Source organism: Cavia porcellus, unplaced genomic scaffold (genome assembly GCF_034190915.1).
Source record: "Cavia porcellus strain 051 isolate PalLab524CR breed Dunkin Hartley unplaced genomic scaffold, mCavPor4.1 scaffold_5, whole genome shotgun sequence".
NCBI lineage: Eukaryota > Metazoa > Chordata > Mammalia > Rodentia > Caviidae > Cavia > Cavia porcellus.
In genome coordinates, this window is record NW_026947488.1 from 12,975,857 (window position 1) to 12,993,331 (window position 17,475).

At 54.0% G+C, this 17,475-nt stretch overlaps 1 protein-coding gene and 1 long non-coding RNA gene across 3 annotated transcripts in view; one reads left to right on the forward strand and one right to left on the reverse strand.

Moving 5' to 3' along the window:
- Kcnb1 (potassium voltage-gated channel subfamily B member 1) overlaps window positions 1-17,475 on the forward strand; it is a 94,640-nt gene that overhangs the window by 23,050 nt on the left and 54,115 nt on the right. The gene's annotated exons all lie outside the window — the stretch shown is intronic.
- LOC106027215 (uncharacterized) lies at window positions 1,083-6,238 on the reverse strand. Its single transcript, XR_001200787.2, has 4 exons — window positions 5,970-6,238; window positions 3,164-3,329; window positions 1,494-1,617; window positions 1,083-1,295 (listed from the first exon to the last, which is right to left on the reverse strand). It is a non-coding gene; the product is annotated as an uncharacterized LOC106027215 (long non-coding RNA).

A 17,475-nucleotide genomic window follows, 5' to 3' on the forward strand; every position in this document is an offset into this window, starting at 1 on the left:
GAGGTGTGCTGGCACAGGCAGGCACACACCATGTAATAGTCACCTCACAGCAACAAGCGCATCAAAACGTCCCAGATCCTCCCTGCCAGCAATTGTGGGATACATGAAACGCTGTTGGTAATGGTAGTCACCCTGCTGTGCTGTAGGACACCAGTTCTTCCCCCACAACCCGACCTTGGCATCTGTGGACCAGCTTCTTCCCACCACATCCTGCCCTCCTACCCCCCGTTTCTGGAAACTTCTGTTCTCTATTTCCATGAGAACAACTTTTTTTATATTCCACATATGAGTGAGATCATCCAGTATTTTCTTTCTGTACCTGGTTTATTTAACAGGTCCTCCAGGTACATTGCCTTTGTTACGTATGACAGGACTCCCTCCTTTTTATGGCTGCGTAATGTTCCTTCCATTCATGTATCTTCATCTGCTCTTTTGCTAATGGACACATAGGCTGTGAACAGTATTGCAGTAGATGTGCATGTACAAAGTTTCTTGGCCATATTAATTTCATTTCCCGTGGACATACACCCAGCAGTGGAATTGCTAGATATGGTTTACCTATTTCTCATTTTTTGAGGATGCTCCACTCTTTTCTTTAAACACTGTGCTAGTTTACATTCCTCCAGCTGTGTGTAAGGATCCCCTTTCCCCACACCCTCGCCTGCACTGATTGTTTTTTCTCTTGCTAATCATAGTTCTAATTGGAGTGAGGTGGTTGCTGACTTTAGCCTCTTCATCTGTGAGATGGGGTTATCCTGAGGCTTTGGGTGTAAATGCCCTTGGAAGCGGCCCCTTCTAACACTTAGTAGATTAAGCATTTTACCTTTAAGCCGCACAGGGTTCAAATCCTGGCTCTGCCGCTTCCTTCATGACCTTGGATACACAGCTAGATGTCTCTGTGCATTGCAGAGACCTCTCCCAGAACCAGGGCAGTAAGTGTGCCTGGACTGCAGGATTGCTGGGAGGATTGGGTGATCGAGGTACAGCCCTTAGCGCGGCACCCACCTCATAGTAAGTGCGTGGTGCAGGGGGCTTATGGGAAGGCATGTAATGTATCAGGCTTTACAGAGAGAGCGGAGAGCTTTGTTTTATTTTTTATTTTTTGGTCTTTTTGAAACAGGATCTTGCTGCAGTTCAGGCTGGCCTTGAATTCACTTTGTAGCCCAGGCTGGTCTCGAACTCACAGTGATCCTCTTGCCTCAGCCTCCCAAGTGTTGGGCTTACAGGAATGTGCCAGCACACCCCATCAGAGTGGAGATTTTAAGCACTTGCCTGAGGTCATCCAGCAAGGAGAGCTGAAAAAGGGTGGAAGGAACCTCTAAGTGGCCTGAACCCAGGGTCAGGGGCTCCCCAACCTCCCTTAGCCTTGTGGCCCAGGGATAGGCCAAACTGAGAAAGTTCCAGCTCAGAAAAGCACCCCCCCCCCGCCCCCCATGGTGTCTGACAGAGCACTGTGCCCTTCCACCCAGGTGTGGCCGCCACGCTGTGCTCACATCTGAGATGCATCCTAGTCCTGGTCAAGGACATGCTGTGCAACTGCACACATGTGAGGTTCCAGGAGAAGCCAGATTCTGCTGTAGGGACGGAAATCAGAACAGTGCGCCCTTGGGACATTGCCTGGTGGGAGAGTGAGGGGAGATTCGGGGTGATGGACGTGCTTTGAACCTTCGCTGGGATGGTGGTTATGCAAATGTGTCCTTTTATTAAAAGACATTGCACTTAATGCAGTTAGAACTCATGCATTTCACTGTGTGTAAATCGTTCCTCCATAAATAAAAAGGCATCGGGAAAATAATCAACACGAGAGCTCAGTCTTGAGGGCTGAGGAGCCTTGTGTGAGGTGCCGCTCTGGGTGCATTCCAGACGCCTGTCGTTCAGTCCTCAGAGGAACCCCGCAGCACCCTGTGTACCCCGTGTACTCCAGCATGTGCACGTGTCTGGGGCTGCTCCAAGTAGGCTTATGAATGGTTCAGAAAGCACATGCACGTGTGTACACGGATTTGATCCCACACCTGGGAGCCGAGGCAACAGACGTAAGGGTGTACACACATCCACAGACACTGGATACATGTATGTTCATACCAATGGGCTTTACCAGAGCACGCTAATGACCCGCACTGCACGCACCTTGCTGGCTGGCAATTAGATGTTAACAGCACGCACGCAGGATCCCTGATTTGCGTAGACCGATCAAGCACTGTTATCAGAAAATAATGGCAGGGCATCGACAGCCAGCTGCCTGTGCCAGGGAGGGGTGGAGATGCCTGGGCACCAGGCAATTAGCATCTCTAAAGGGTGTCTCAGCTGAATGGTGGCTAATTTGCAGACTGGCCCCATCAGCCAGGCGCAGCAGTTGCAAAGTAGGGAATGACAGGCCTCCCCACGGAACTCTAAATCATTGCGGCTGTTGGATCCAGGTTTTGCCCTGGGAGGAGCTCAGGCTTTAAAGAGAAGTAGCTCTCCTTAAGGGCATGAACCGAGTCTGCCTGTCCCCACCAGCCTTGCTTCTGACGACTCTGTCCCCTTTAAGGATGGTTGCCTTATGAGCCGGGGACAATGTGGAGGTTCAGAGACGGTAAACAACTTGTCCTTCTGGCTCGGATAACCAGTCACCCACCAGGTCAGGAACTCTGTCTTGGGTTCCCGAATTGCATAGATTCCAACAGATTCCAGCTCACATGCAGCTTTCCTGATGTGTTTTGTGCCATTTATTTCACCAAAGGTCGGTGCTATTGTCTTCTGGTGTTTTCCCCTTAAATGGGTCTTTCTAAATTTAAATGTTTATTTTATAAGGAACCTGCCAATAGGAAAGCCAGGGTCTGATACTCTTAAACTGAAGGAGGGTGACCAGCCATTCCGCCCCTGTTTGCAGGGACTCAGGTGGCTGTTGGCTGTGGAACTTCCCTTTAAAGTCAAGGTGATCCTGAAAGCCCAGGCTGGGATGATTGGCCACCTTGATGACAAGTTTAAAGCTGAATCCTAGCTGGCTACAGTGGCTGGCGAGGGCTCTGCACCTGGAGCCCCGGAGCCCTCTGAATCTCCATGCGGATTAGAGGGGCCATCAAAAGCTACAGTGTGCGTCTAAGTAACAACAAATACCACAGCAGAAGGTGCAGCCGCTAGTCCTCCTCAGGAGGTGCCCCCCCGCTTAGAACACACTCACCCCTTGGTTGTTGCTACTTTCTGAAGCAGTTCAGAATGGCCTCTTTGGAAAACGTCCGTTGTGGCTCTATTGTGACTGCCTTAGAAGCTTGACGTGATTCAAAATGTTCATTTGTCATGGTCATTTTGACTTTGGGGAAGAGCCACAGTTTTCCTGGTGTCAGATCCTGTGAATGAGATGCACAAGGACACAGCATGTTTTTATTTGACAGAAACTGTTGTCAATATTTTGAACCCATTCAGGACATCAAGGTAGCCATGAAAGTGCAACCAAAGACACTTATCAAAGAAGACGTCCGCAATTGCTGCAGGAAGAGGCAAAACAGATGGAGTCAATGTGTTTGAAGCAAGGGCCAGTATTCTGAGGGGGCTTCATGTCAATGTGTCTTTTACCGTGATTTTTTTGTTTTTTTTTTTTGGTACCGGGAATCGAACTGAGAACCTCATACTTGCCAGGCAGGTGCTGTGCTGCTGAGCTAAACCCCCAGCTCTTGTGATACATTTTTCAGCTTTTTGTTTTTTTGGGAGTCAAACTCAGGACTCACAAACACCCATAAGCCCTCTCCAGCCCTCTTGTGATACATTTTTTTGCATTTAAACATTTACTATGTATTTTGATCAAAAACACAGAGGTTGGTTAAGGTTGGAGCATCCCTCCCAGGATTCACTCTGACTGACTTGAACTGGGTCACGTGACCAAACTGAGCCAATCATTATTGCCGGGGGACTGCACAATTCGGATTGGTCGGACCTGGGGCTGTCCTCAGCTGTGCCTGCTTGAGCCTGGAGAAGGCAGGGCTTCCCAAAAGGACGTGAGGTTTGTTTCCAGAAGGGGACCCTCAGGCAGCACAGAGCAGCAGGTGACTCCACCTTCTGAGAACCATCTCCTTTAGCTGAGGCAGGCTGGGCTCCCAGGGTCCCTTTCTCCTCTTGTCCTCAGTTTTCCCACCCACGAAATGGAGTGCTGAGCTGAATGTTTTCCAAGCATCTGCTAGGCATGGTCATTTTGACAGTGGTCGTCCACTTTCATTACTGGTTTTCTCTCTCTCACTTGCCAGAGATAGATGCCAGATATCATGATATGTGTTTGTTTGTTTGGGTAACGGGAATCGAACTCACGGCCTTGCACTTGCCAGGCAGGTGCTGTGCCACCGAGCTCTATCCCCGGCACCTAAATAGCATGATGGAAAGAATGTAAGACACTTCCAGGTTGAAATTCTTCTGCTGACACTTTCTGATTTTGGATAAGTCATCTCACTTCTCTGAACCTCCGTTTTCTCCTCTCTGAATGGGAAGAAAACCACTACGGTGATCGTGATGAGGATTAAAACTGGGGGAGTCTTTGGAGACGGAGGTCGGGCTGTTGGGATGTAATGGGGGGCACAAAGCAGAGAGCCCAGTCAAACTGCCACACTTGTTGGAGGGCGTAATTGAAAAGTCCGGGCAGAGTCTGGGCCGGGGCTGGGGTCAGGGTGAGGATGAGGTCTCCACAGCCTCCGTGGTTTACTCTGCTTCGCCCTCCATTGCTACAACCCCGAAGGCTGCAGCACGTCTGGGCCTCACACTCACGCATCACGCCTTGCAGGAGGAAGGAGGCTCTCAGAGGCTGTTACCAGAAGGGGCCCTTCAGGCACACCCCAGCCAGACGCTCAGAGTGGCCTGGCTTAGTCACGGGTCCGCTCTGAGCAGCTCTGCAGCTGGGCGAGCCAGAGGCTGACCCTTTGCTCCCAGGGCAGGCGTGAGGTCGGCTTCCTCAGAACTCTGTGGAGCCCGGGAGAGCAGGGGAGGTTGGGAGGACGCAGCCCGATGTCTGAGATCACCAGCGCTTGCACTGCTGCTCTCAGACATCTCTCCTCTTTAGAACTGTCATTTTATCCCAGGGGACACTGAAGCTCAGAGACCAAGGCTTACTCCAGGTGGTGTCACCCAGAAAGTAGGGTCTGAGGCCTGCATTTGGCTGGGTTGCTGTGTAGCCCCAATGAGACGAGGGTGGTGCTTTGAGAGGGAAGGAAAGGAGAGGATTGAAACGCACTGCACGCTGCCCCATGCAGGTTCCGTGTGGCCTTCGCATCGTCTCATCCTGTGGCCACCCTGGGAAGCAGGTTCCCTGTTGCTCCCATTTTACAGATGCAAATGTGAGGCTGAGAGAGTCACAGGCTGGGAAGCAGCACATTGGGAGTGTAAGACTGCATTCTCATCAGGACATGCTGCATGCTAGCGATTCCCGGCTCTGACTACTGCTTTCCTGGTCTGTGGACTGCCCATGGCGTGGGCAGTGGGTCCTAGAAGTTCCACAGTCAAGAACACCTGAGTCCCTGCCAACGGGCGGAATGGCTGGTCACCCTCCTTCAGCTTAAGAGTATCAGACCCTGGCTTTCCTATTGGCAGGTTCCTTATAAAATAAACATTTAAATTTAAAAAGATCCATTTAAGGGGAAAACACCAGAAGACAATAGCACAAAATGCTATTGTCTTTGGTGAAATAAATGACACAAAACACATCAAGAAAGCTGCATGTGAGCTGGAATCTGTTGGAATCCATGCAATTCGGGAAACCCAAGACAGTTCCTGACCTGGTGGGCGACTGGTTATTGGAGCCAGACAAGTTGTTTACCGTCTCTGAACCTCCGCGTCATCCCCAGCTCCTAAGGTGTCCTCAAAGCGGACAGGACAGGGTCATCAGAAGCAGGGCTGGCTGGGGCAGCCAGGCCAGCAGAAACGGTCTGTTTTTAAGGTCGTCTCTGCTGGCAAAGCCTCTGAATTTTTTCCCTTGTTCTATCTTTTGGAACCTGCACCTTCTCCTTTACCTTGAGCTGTTTTCTGGCCTGGCAGCTCCACACTGGGAGCCTTGTATCTTTCAGGTTCCTGGAACTGGATGAGGAGGCTTTGTTGCACAAGCCAGGCCTTTGTCTCTCTGGGCCCAGGACTCAGCCCCGTCCCAGCTGCCCCCTCTCAGGCCCTTCCCAGCACTGGTTCTGTGCCAGTGTTCAGGCTGCTGCAGGCCTGGCCAGGCTCGAAAAAGGAATTATTTCTGTCTCCTGCATAGTTCTTAGCCTAATTCCCAAAATGGGAAATAGGCCTGGGCGGGCCTCCCAACCCCCACTGCAGCAGAGGGAGGAACGGGGATCTCTGCACAGCTGGGAGGAAGGAGGGGCCCAAGTGAGTGGCACCGCCCCCAAGACAGGCGGGCACACACGTGTGCAGGCACACACGTGCCCCACGGCCTCCCCTCTGGCCGTGCGGCCTGCAGAGGGAGGGTGGCCCCTGCAGGAGAAGGGGGTGACTCCTGGGTGGGGGTGGCTGGTGAAGCTAGAGAGGCTGGTCACCTGCGGGGACACCCCGTTAAGCAAAGTCCCAGAGAGGGTAAGAAGAAACTCTGCTCCTGCCGAGGCCTGCGCAGCTGACCACCTGGCTGCTTTCTCAGGCCGCCCTGGCGGCTGCTCCTCTCCGCCCAGCCAGCTTGCCCTGACCGCTTAGGGACTGAGTCAGAGCCTCTGGCGTGGTGCTGAGAACGCCAGGTATTCTGTGAGCTCAAGCCCATCTGTGTGGTTTCCTAACATCCCTCACAGCCCCCAGTTCTAACTCTGTCCTGCCTGGGCCGGCGGCCGGATGGAGCCTGACCGACTCTGGCCATGTGACTTGTGCACCACAGGCTGAGCATCTGGCTAACTGAGTAGGTGTCTGTCCCCACGTCTAACTGAGCGCCGCCTGTCTGGATGCATAACTGACAGATGGCACCGGAGGACCAACCGTCAGTCTGTCCTGATAGCTAACTAGGCAGGAACTCTGCCCATGTCCTGTTCAAATGCCTTTCTCGGTGTCTGCCTGACTGTTTCTCTGTGTCTGATTAAACGGATGAATGATGGTCTGCCTGTCTGTCTGTCTGTCTGTCTGTCTGTCTGGTGGACAGTCTGTTGGATCTTCTTGTCTTTGGGAGTATTTGGCTGGCTCTCATTAGCTGAGTGGCGAAGCCTATTTGTTACTCTCCACCTGACTCACGGTCTGTAGCTGACCGACAGAAGACTGGCCACCTGTTTGTCTCTGTGAGCATCTGTTGTATCTCCTTGAGGTACCTGACCAACCATCTGCCTGTCCACCTGGTTGCTTCACTGTGTGCCTGATCAAATGCTGAGTGACCTGCTGACCATCTGCCTGTCTCTGTGTCTGAATGACAAGATGTCTGCGGCTGGCCGGGTGGTTTCCACTTTCTTCTCTGACTGACTGACATATCAGTGGATGTTAGGCCCTCGACTCCCTGAACTAGGCCGCAGGCTGTCAGGGGGCTGGAAGGGGCTGGGTGATGTGCATCTGAAGGACCCACACAGCCTCCCCCAGTCCCCGGCCCTGAGCAGCTCGCCCTTCTCTTCAGGGCAGGGTGGGCGCTGAGAGGGACTCTGGCCTGCAGCTCTCCGTGGTCTCTCACATTTGGCCTTCGTGTGAGGGTTGGCGGGAAGCTGTGTGTTCCCTGTCCCACCCCCCACGCCTGTCTCCTGGTGCCCTAAGGGGAAATGTCAGCCCTCAGGGAGCCCACGGGACCCTGTGGTAGGCCCTGCTCAGCCATCCATCCTTAGAAGCACCGTGGGAACCGTTTCAAAATTTCTACAGGACACTGGGATGAATTCCCAGGTCAGGGGTGGGTGTGGGGGCAGCAGCTGCTGCCAGAGGACAGGCCCCTCTGTCAGCGCCGGCAGCCTCCGCAGCTGTCCGTCTGGGGGCCAGCTGAGGGACAGTGAGTAGCTTGCTGGAGGCAGGGAGGACGGCACAGTCCCCGCCTGCCGGGGGCGTTTCCTCCTGGTGGTAGGATTCTCTCCAGTGCTGGTGCCTCCTCTGACCTCCCTGCCTTAGAGACGGAACTCTGCAGATGATTCTTATTCCAGGAGAAATGTATGCAGCCAGCAGGGGAGGAAAGATGGGCAGAGAGATACAGGAGGCGTTTAGGAGCTTCTGGATGGAAAGGGGTCTCCCAAGAATTTGGCTCTGCCCAAGCTGCACGCTCCATGGCTTTCTTAGGGTTCCCAGCCTATCCTTTGGCCCCGGGGGGTGGCAGACTGGCATGCTCTGCACAGGCCAGCAGACTGACTGATCCAGGCTCTGGGGTGAGGCGGGAAGGGGCTTCTGGGAACTCCCTGCGTCCTACAGTGGACAGCAGCACTCAGAGATGGCCGAACAGCATCTGAGGCCAGGAGAAAGCTCAGGGCATGCTCAGGGCCAGGACTCAGTGTGTGACCAAAGTCAAGGCTCAGTCTGAGACCCAGGTTAGAGTTGATTCTGTGCCCAGGACTGGGGATCAGTCAGTGATGCAGGACTGGACTCAGTGCATGTCCAGGATCAGGGATCAGTCTAAACTTAGAGTCAGGAGCCAGCCAGAGCCAGGGTTGGGGCTGGAGTGCATCCAGCTTTAGGGCCGGTTCTTGATAAGGATCATGGCTCAGTGACCGGACACTGCAACTTGGATCGCAGCCGTCATCAGGCATCAGTGTGTGTCTAAGGTTAGGGCTTAGCCCAGGGCCAGCTCTGGCAGTCTGTGGCCAGGGTCAAGTGCATCTGGACTGGGTTAACGCTTGGTGTGGCTCCCTCAGAGGCTGGAGGTGGAGTGCGCTGACGGGCAGTGTGAACCCCGCCGGCTCCTGCTCGCCCTGTCCCCTCTGCCCCGAGCACTGTGGACAAACCCGGAGCACCTGGGTGCCTCCAGAACGAGTGAAAGTGGCCGTGTTCTTCTGGAGGTCAGAGGGCGACGGGGTGGGCACAGGGCACTGTCCCTGGTGAGCAAGAGGAAGAGGAGGAGGAGGAAGTCATAACAAGAGGTGGGCACGGTGTGGGCCGTGTGCAGAACGCTCGGTTTGAATGCTGGTTCTGCTACCTGCTTGCTCTTTGACCTTGGGCAAATTATTCATCTTCTCTGTGCCTCGATTTTCTCATCTGTGGGGTGGAGATAAAAATAGGAAGGACTAAAGGAGTGAGGAAGTGTAAATGTTGGTCATTTCACTTGTCCTGTGGCTTCCACAGAGAGGCTCCAGCTTGTGACCAGCTCAGGACGGAAGTCCGATGAGGGAGAAAGGCTGGAGCTGGGCTCCTGGCCCCAGGCCAGTCAGAAACCCGCAGGCCTCTCCTCTGGTAGCCTCTGGATATCTAACAGGCCACCTCTCCATCGTCCGTGTGTCCCTCGTATCTTTCTCCATCACCCTGGCATGCAGTAGCTGCTCAATAAACCTGTGATAGTAATAAAGCCACCACTCTCACTGGGCCGGGCACAGTCTTTGCCGTCCTCTCCTTTTTGATCAAGGCTTTGGAAACCTGGAGCTGAGGATGAACGGACGTGCACAGTGGGGCTGATTCAGACGACGCCGGAGGGAGACACGGGGATGGTAGATGCCATTCCCACTCTCCAGGCTTTTTTTTTTTTTCCTCTTCACCTCTTTACAGAATCTTCATGTGTTTGTATATCATATTCACAATCTACCCACTCTGTGCAAATAGGTATTTTGTCTCATCCATTGTTTTGTATGACAGGGTATGATACCTTACTTACGCCTCGCATCTCAATCCTGCAAGGATCATCTCTCATTTTGGCTGAGAAGACTCATCTCATAGAGGTTAAGGCACTTGTCCGAGGTCACACAGCCAAACTCCAAACCTACTCTCCTACCCAATGCCCTCCTTTGCTGTTGGCTGGTGCTCCTCACTGAATTGCCCTGTTGCCATCCTTGGAGAAGGCGACCCTGTGATATTTCTGTCACCTGCCCAGGCACGGCCCTCTGCCTGGGTTGTAGACAGTGGTCAGTCTCTAGGAGCCTGAGCCATGGGCAGGAGGTGTTAGCTGTGTGGGGATAGTGACTCTCCGTGAGGCGTGGTTTGACCCTTCCCCCAGGACACCGGCAACCTTGGAGACATTTTTAGTTGTCCCCTCCCAACAGCGTCTAGCGGGGGTGCCAGGGATGCTGGTGCCCATCGTGCAGTGCACAGGAAGTCAACCAGCTGAGCCCTGGCCCAGGCTTTCGACAGCGCTGTGTGGGACACAGTGCCAACCCCGCCCTAGGCTTTCTGGGTGGCTACGTGGCGATTGTTTAACATCTCTGTGCTTGTATTTCCGATTCTGTGAAATGGGGAGAGCAATCGTCCTTTCTTGCCGATGACTGCGAGGAGCCAGGGAAAGCACTCAGTACAGGAAACTGTTCTTGGAGTCTTTGCCTGGAGGAGCTGGGTGTTGGGAGCTGGGGGCTGGGCTCCGAACCACGGCCAGTCCCTGCCCCTGCCTTCCCTGGGGAATGTGACCTCGGTCCACAGACAAAAATAGAACCCGCAGACGCGGTGGCCACGGCTAGATCAGAAATGGAGGCAGAGTCCCTCGGAAGATGGTTTCCATCCTGGGGTCTGAAAAGCAGCTTCCAGGAGACCCTCGGAGGTGGAGATTTCTAAGAAGTTGAGCACTGAAGGATCTTAGAGACCAGGAGCTCCAAGCGCTTTGTTTAACAGATGGAGAAACTGAGGCCCAGGGATGGGGCAGGGGCAGGACTTGCTCACATAGCAACTCATGCAGATCTGAACAGGGAAGCAGCCGGGCAGCATGCTGGACCTTTCTCAGGCTCAGCCCCACAGCGGGTTGTGCTCACTCTGCGGCTTGCTGAGGGCGCTGGCGAGCAACCCTCCGTGTAGCAACCTGCAGGCCGGCCTGGTTTGTACCCTGTTCCACCAGCCCAGACCTCAGGCAGGCCGCATCCAGGGCCCAGCACATCAGCAAAGCAGACATGCTTGTGGTTCGTACTTGCAGGATCAGAGAGAAGCTGCGGGTTTGCTCACACATGGCTGGGGGGGACACAGGGAGCCCTTTGTGGGGCAACAGAAGGTCTCCGACACACTGTGGAGTTTTCAGGAGCTCTGTGTGAGCTGACTTGCAGCAGCCTCCAAGATACATCATTAAGTGAACACGTAAGATCCTGAGGGGTGGGTGTGGGATACGCCATCATTTCCGTGGGAAAGAAAGAGTGCGGATAAATAGAAACGTGTAGGAAGTCGCGGTGCATCTGTTGAGGAGGCACGCAGCTGCAGGGATCAGGGAACCCAGGAAACAGTCCCCAGTTCAGAGCTGGGCCGTCCGTCCGGCGCTGACGCAGCTGCTCAGGAATTCAGGCAGCAGCCTTCCTCCAGCTCTCCCATTCTGCGTTTGTGACTTTGATCCTCGTGGCCTTAAGATGACTGCTTCGCCTCCAGGCATCAAGTCCGCAGTCCATGAAGGAAGGAGTAAAAAAGAGGACAAAGGATAAAAGAGAAAGTACAAATGACAGATGTCTTCTCTTTGGGAGCGAGAAAGGAATGCCCTCCTCAGGACTGCCACACACACCTTATTGGACAGAACCAAGTCCCATGGTTACGCTTAGCTGCACGAGAGTCTGGGAACGTGAATCTTTTAATCTGACCACTTTGTCACCTGCACAAAATTGAGGTTCTGTCCAAAGGCAGAGGGTGGATGTTAGGCAGGCCTCTAGCTGTCCACCATTCAAGCCCATCCCTGAAGGGGACATCTACAAAACGCTGAGAACTGTGGTCATCCCTTGGTCAGGGCGGTAGAGGCGGAGGTGGGAGGGGAGTCCCTGTGTTAACCGGGGGCCCTTTTCTGTTTTTTGATTTTTCAATGATATGGATGTATTACAGATAGCGGAACTTAGAAAAATATGCATTTTTTTTTCTTTTTGAGACAGGATCTTACTCTGTAACTCAGGCTGATCTTAAACCCACAAGGCTGGCCTTGAACTCATGGTGAGCCTTCTGCCTCAGCCTCTGAAGTGCTGGGGTTACAGGTGTCCACTACCATGCCGGGTTAAAATAAAAAAGCAATTTTTAAAGGAGTGAGGCATGCAGAGTACTAAAAACACATCAGGCACTCGGCGAAACAGGCTTCTCGTCAGAGGCGGCCTGGGCTTTCCCCTGCCACCTGAGTCTGGTCACCTCGAGCGTGTTTCTAGGTCTCTCTGTTCTGTTCTCTCCTGGAGGGTGATGGGTGCAGCCAAGGTGCATCTCCCAGCAGCTGGCAGAGAGCTTCTCCCAGGCCCTCTAGGCTGATAAACAGATGGCTTCGCAAGAGCTCTTGAGGTGTGTGGTGCGGGTGGGTGGAGCCAGTGCTCTCCAGAGAGGGAATGAGCTCCCAGATGTCCCTGACCACCAAGGCCACTGTGGCCACCCTACAGGGAGAGCCGGAGGCCAGTGCCTGTCGCCATTCAGGTGCTTCTGCAAACATGAGCTCAGCGGCCCGGGGAGGGTCTGACAGCTCGCCTGGCGGCCCCGTCCCCACTGCATGGAGAAAGCACGGCTTTGCTAGGTCCGCCAGAATCACTTGTGGGCTTGAGTTTCTCCTGGCAGCGGGTGGTGCAGGCTGAGACAGGGCCCAGGTGGGCCAGGACCCTGGACACAGAGACAGAGGCAACCGGGACCCTGCGGCTGTGGATCGGCGTGTTTGCAGGTTCAGGGAAGGATTTGGGATTGGGGTGGATCCTGTAGATTGCAGGAGGGGAGTAATCCTAGTTGACATCTGGGTTAAGTTCAGTGGCCATAAAAGCCATAAAGGTGTATGCGTGCCTCGGGGCTGTGGGACGTGGGGTGAGATCCCGGGCCTGACAATGAGATTGTTTCAGTCTGGCAGAGCCATGCCTCCCTCTGGGCTGAGCCCCCCTCGTCTCTCGCCTGGTCTATTTCAGTAGCCTCCTCCTTGGTCTCCAGGCTGCCATCCTGCCCACCTCCACCCTCTGCACATTCTCCACTTGCAGCCACAGGGATCCTGTGACAGAGCACATCCCTGCGCCACTCCAAGCCCTCCCATAGCTCCCACTTCCCTCAGAACAAAGCCCCGGTTCTCACCAGGTCCTGCCCGGCTCACTGTGATCCAGCCCCAAGTTCCCAGAGCCCCTGTCACACTCCTGTGGCTCCTTCAATTTCAGCTGCCCCGGTTTATGCTCCTGCCCCAGCACCTTTGCACTTGCTGCTTCTCCTGAGGCTCTCTCTGCACTCCAGTCTCTCTTCACATGTCCCCTCCTTGGAGGGACCTTCGTGGGTCACAAGGCCTCTCCAGGACATCAAAAGCAGCTCTGTCGTCACCTCTCACTCTGTTCCTAACCTGCTTTATTTTCTTATCACCACTTCCGTTTGTCTCCTCCTCGCTTCCTTGCTAGTCTCCTTAGAGAACAGAGTTTGTGTTGCTCCCCCACCTCATGGTGGATGCTCCATAAATATATTTTATTTACATTTTTGTATAATATTTTATGTAAAACATAAATTTATAGACGGGCTTTATTGAGGTTTTGTGAGGTGTACACTTAGCCGTTTAATGTGTGTGATTTAATGGCTTTTAATAAATACAGAGCTATGTGAAAATCACCATATTTGATTATGGAGCACTTCCACCACCCCAGAAAGAGAACTTCTCGCCGCTAAGAGTGTCCCCATCATCGCCCCGGGCAATCAGTAACCTACGTTCTGTCTTTATGAATTGGCCTGTCTGGACCCGTCTTGCAAATAGAATCAAACAATATGTGGTCTTCAGCGTCTGGCTTTTTTCACGCTGTTTCGAGGTGCATCCACGCTGTGGCATGTGTCAGGACTCTGCTCCTTTTATGGTTACACACTGTCCAGCGTGTGGACACGGCTCATTTTGTTGTCCATCCATCAGAGGGTGCCTGGGTATTTGCACTTCTGCTTACCATGAATGTCGCCACCGCGCATCTCTGTGGACAGAGCCGTGTGCCAGCTCTGTTTTAACCTTTAGAGCCATGGCGTGAGCTGTGACACCCGGGCCACAGCAGGCTGTTTGTGGCATTGAACGTTCTATGTTCCGTGTCTGGACACCAAATCTCGGAGAGGCTCTTTCCTGCTGCTCTCCACTCTGCCATCTTCCCGGAAGTCCTCACTGAAAGTTCTAGAAGGTTCCCCTTCACTGCTTTAGAGGAGCTGCTGGACTGTTCTCCAAAGTGACCGCCCGACTTCCAGCCCACCAGCCAGGGGCAGCGTTCCGGTCCCTCCGCCCCGGGCCAGCACGTGCTGCACCCGTCCTGGTGATGTGAAGCAGTGTTTCCCCGATAGCTGGTTCTGACCGTTTCCGGAATGGGTGAGTTGGGTGACGTGGTGCAGGCTGCGGGTCACCAGGGGTGTTTGTGGCTGCGCCCCCTCAGCTGGCTCCGGGCTAGGACGAGACTAAGGCCTAGAGCCTGGCGAAGGCCAGGCCGCTCTCCTGGCTCAGCCAGATGGCCAGGCCAGCTCTTTTAGCTGACCCAGTCAACCGATGGGCACGGACTCAGGACACCCTCAGCCCAGCCGGGCTGATGATCCAGGCCCTGGGGACCACGGCCTCATGCCAGGCCTGCAGCCTCGCGTTGCCTTCGGGGCATCCCCTCCTCTGTGTGCCCAGTGGCCTTCGTGGGTGCTGCTGTCCCCTCCTTTGCACACTCAAGCGAAAGGTGGCTCAGAGAGGTGACGGGCAGCACGGAGACCTGTATGTTCCTCTTGTGAATACCTGTTAGCTCCGGCTAACTCTGGGGTCCATCATGACTGAATCAAGGGCTCAGAGCTCACCCTCCAGGGAGACAGCCAGAGTCTCAGGAAGCCAGCAGAGTGGTGAGAACAGGCACAGCCCTAGACAATTCGGAGCATCGGTGTCACTTGAAGCACTTTGCGTACATCAGCAGGTGGGGCAATCTAAGAAGGCTGCATTCAGAGGAGGTGAGTCAGACCATGGTTTGATCTTTGGATTTAAGTCAGAAAAATAAGAAGTCATGTAAATAGTTGCAAGGAATGTGCCCCAGAAGTGGAAGTGTCAAGTGCAAAGGTCCTGGGGTAGAAGGCAGTTGGTAGAGTCCAGGAAGTGTGAGGAGGCCATTGTGCTGATGGGGGCAGGTGAGGAGACAGTGCCAGAGGTAGGGCTGATGGGATGAGGAGCAGAGGAAACGTCCTCTCCAGGTTGGCGTAGGCAGTGGTAGAGTCCAGATTCTAACACGGTGGTAGAGTCTAGATTCTTCTGTTCCCCCTAGCCCAATCTCAGGCATTCTTCAGAGTCTGGGGGCCTCTTGCCCAGAAGCTGAGCCCAGTCTGTCTGCCCCCAGGTCTAGTCCAACACCAGCCTCACTGAGTCCCAACTCTGCCCCAGTTCCTGTTGTATTCCTTGAGCAAAATGACTTTACCACTCTATGCCTCAGTTTCCTCATCTGCCTAATGGGGCTAATAATGGGACTCACCTCGGAAGGCCATTGTGGACCAAGTTAGATACAGTACTCAGAACATCAGCGGGTGCTTCATAGATTTTTGTGTCCCCCCTACCCCGCCTATGAGTTTTGACCCTGACAGGGGTGGAGGGTGCTGATGGCAAAGCTTGGAGGGAGGGATCATTCTGTCCAGGGAAAACTGGACAAGGTAGGGGGCCTAGGGCAAAGCCTCCCCGGGGGTGGTGCCACCTTCCAGCCGCAAGCTGACAGCAGACACGGGCACAGGGATGTCCTGAGCGGCAGCCCCAGTCCCCACGCTCAGGAAGGCATGCTCGATCTGTCTTGTGTCACCACCTTGGATTGCATATGGCTTGAACTGAGATCTGCAAACCGTGCATCCAATGCCCGCTGGCAAGGAGCAAAGAGGTCTCACCTGGCAGAGCGGGCACCAGGGCTGCTTCCTTCCTGTTGGAATTTAGAGGCGTCAGTGAACTGCCCAGCTCCATCAGATGCCTTGTGGGTTTTCTCAGAGGGTCGGAAGAACATTTACCCCAACAGGAGAGCCTGGAAATAGGGATTGAGGCGTTCATGACGGTTCATGTAGCTTGGGAGGTGGGGGACGCATCATCCGGGACTCTGCCACGAGATTTTCACATGAACTGCAGCTCTGTCTCCCCGGATCCCAGGCCCCCCGGAAGAGGAAAGGAAATAGCTAACTGGACCGCGACGTGTGTCAGCAGCGCTCCTGTGGGGTTGCCCTGGTCCTGCTTGGGGAGCCACCACCGGCTCCTTCTGCAGAGAAAGGGAGCTTCCATCCGGGAGCACTAAGGCCAGCAGTGCCCTCGTTGGCAGGAGGAAGAGTAGGAAATGGGGGGACATGGACAGAAGGCGGGTAAAGGGTGTATTTTGTGGACCCCGGGCACTTTTGTCTTCCTCCATGAAAACTGTTAAATATGATATTTTATGGCTGCATTAGCATAAAGATGAATATAGCAGGAGCACATAAGAAAACATTTTCTTTAGCCTAGAAGTTCTAATATAAAAGAAATTAAAGCTGAGTGTGGTGGCACATGTAATCTCAATACTCTGGGAGGCTGAAGCAGGAGGATTCCAAGTTTAAACCCAGCGTGGGTAACTTAACACCTTAGCAAGACCCTGTCTCAAAATTTTAAAAAGCAGGGGAATTTTAAAAAGCAGTTCAGTGGGAAGGTCTTAGGGTTAATTTTCGCTGCTGCAAAAAAGAAAGGAAGAAAAGGATTGAAGGAAGAAAAGATGGGAGGACGGAGAGGGGAAGATTAAAACATCAGGGCTGCGTGTGACGGCGCACGCCTGTAACACCACACTTGGGAGGCAGAGACAGGAGGACCGCCGTGGCGAGTTCGAGGCCAGCCTGGGCTGCAGAGTCCATTCAAGGTCCAATAATGAGGCCTTGTCTCAAAAGCAGACAGATCAGAGAGCGACCTGCAGGGATTGGGAACGCCCAGGCTTTGTGTTTCTTGCGATGAATGGAGCAGGGGGAGGGAGAGGAGGAGGAGAGGAAGGAAGGGGGACCAGGAGGAGGCAGCCCCAGAATGAGCGGCTCAGCAAGACCCCGCTCCCAAACAATCAGATGACTAAACAAGGCGTCAGGTCTGCCAGTAAACAAGCCAGCGGGCAGGAGCTCCAGCCCACCCACCCGCCCTTCACCCCAGTGCTTGAACTGTTGCTGCCACCCCCCAGATGCCCTCCTCCTGCCTTCCCAGCCTCACCCCTCCTCTCCTGCCTGCGCCCCGTGACCTCAGCAGTGTCACTGCCCCCAGGTGACCCTCTGGCTGAGGCCGTTTGTTGTCAGATCATCAGATCTTCACCCCCTTCCCCGGGACCCCTGCCCAGCTTCCCATGCTAGTCCTGTCCTTTCTGATTTATGCCAGCCCCTTGGCGGACCACACATGGCGTACAGCCAGTGTGCTGGTACCTTTTGCTGCCATTCACATGGCTATTTACTCCAAGCAAAATGACCCTAATTTACAAGGCATTATAACTAATACCAGATGATTGCAGCCATTAATATTTATGGGTTGACACTCCCAGGCGGGGGCTGGGTGCTAATTGGCATTCCTGTCTGTGCCTCTCCTCTCAATGAGGCTTCTGA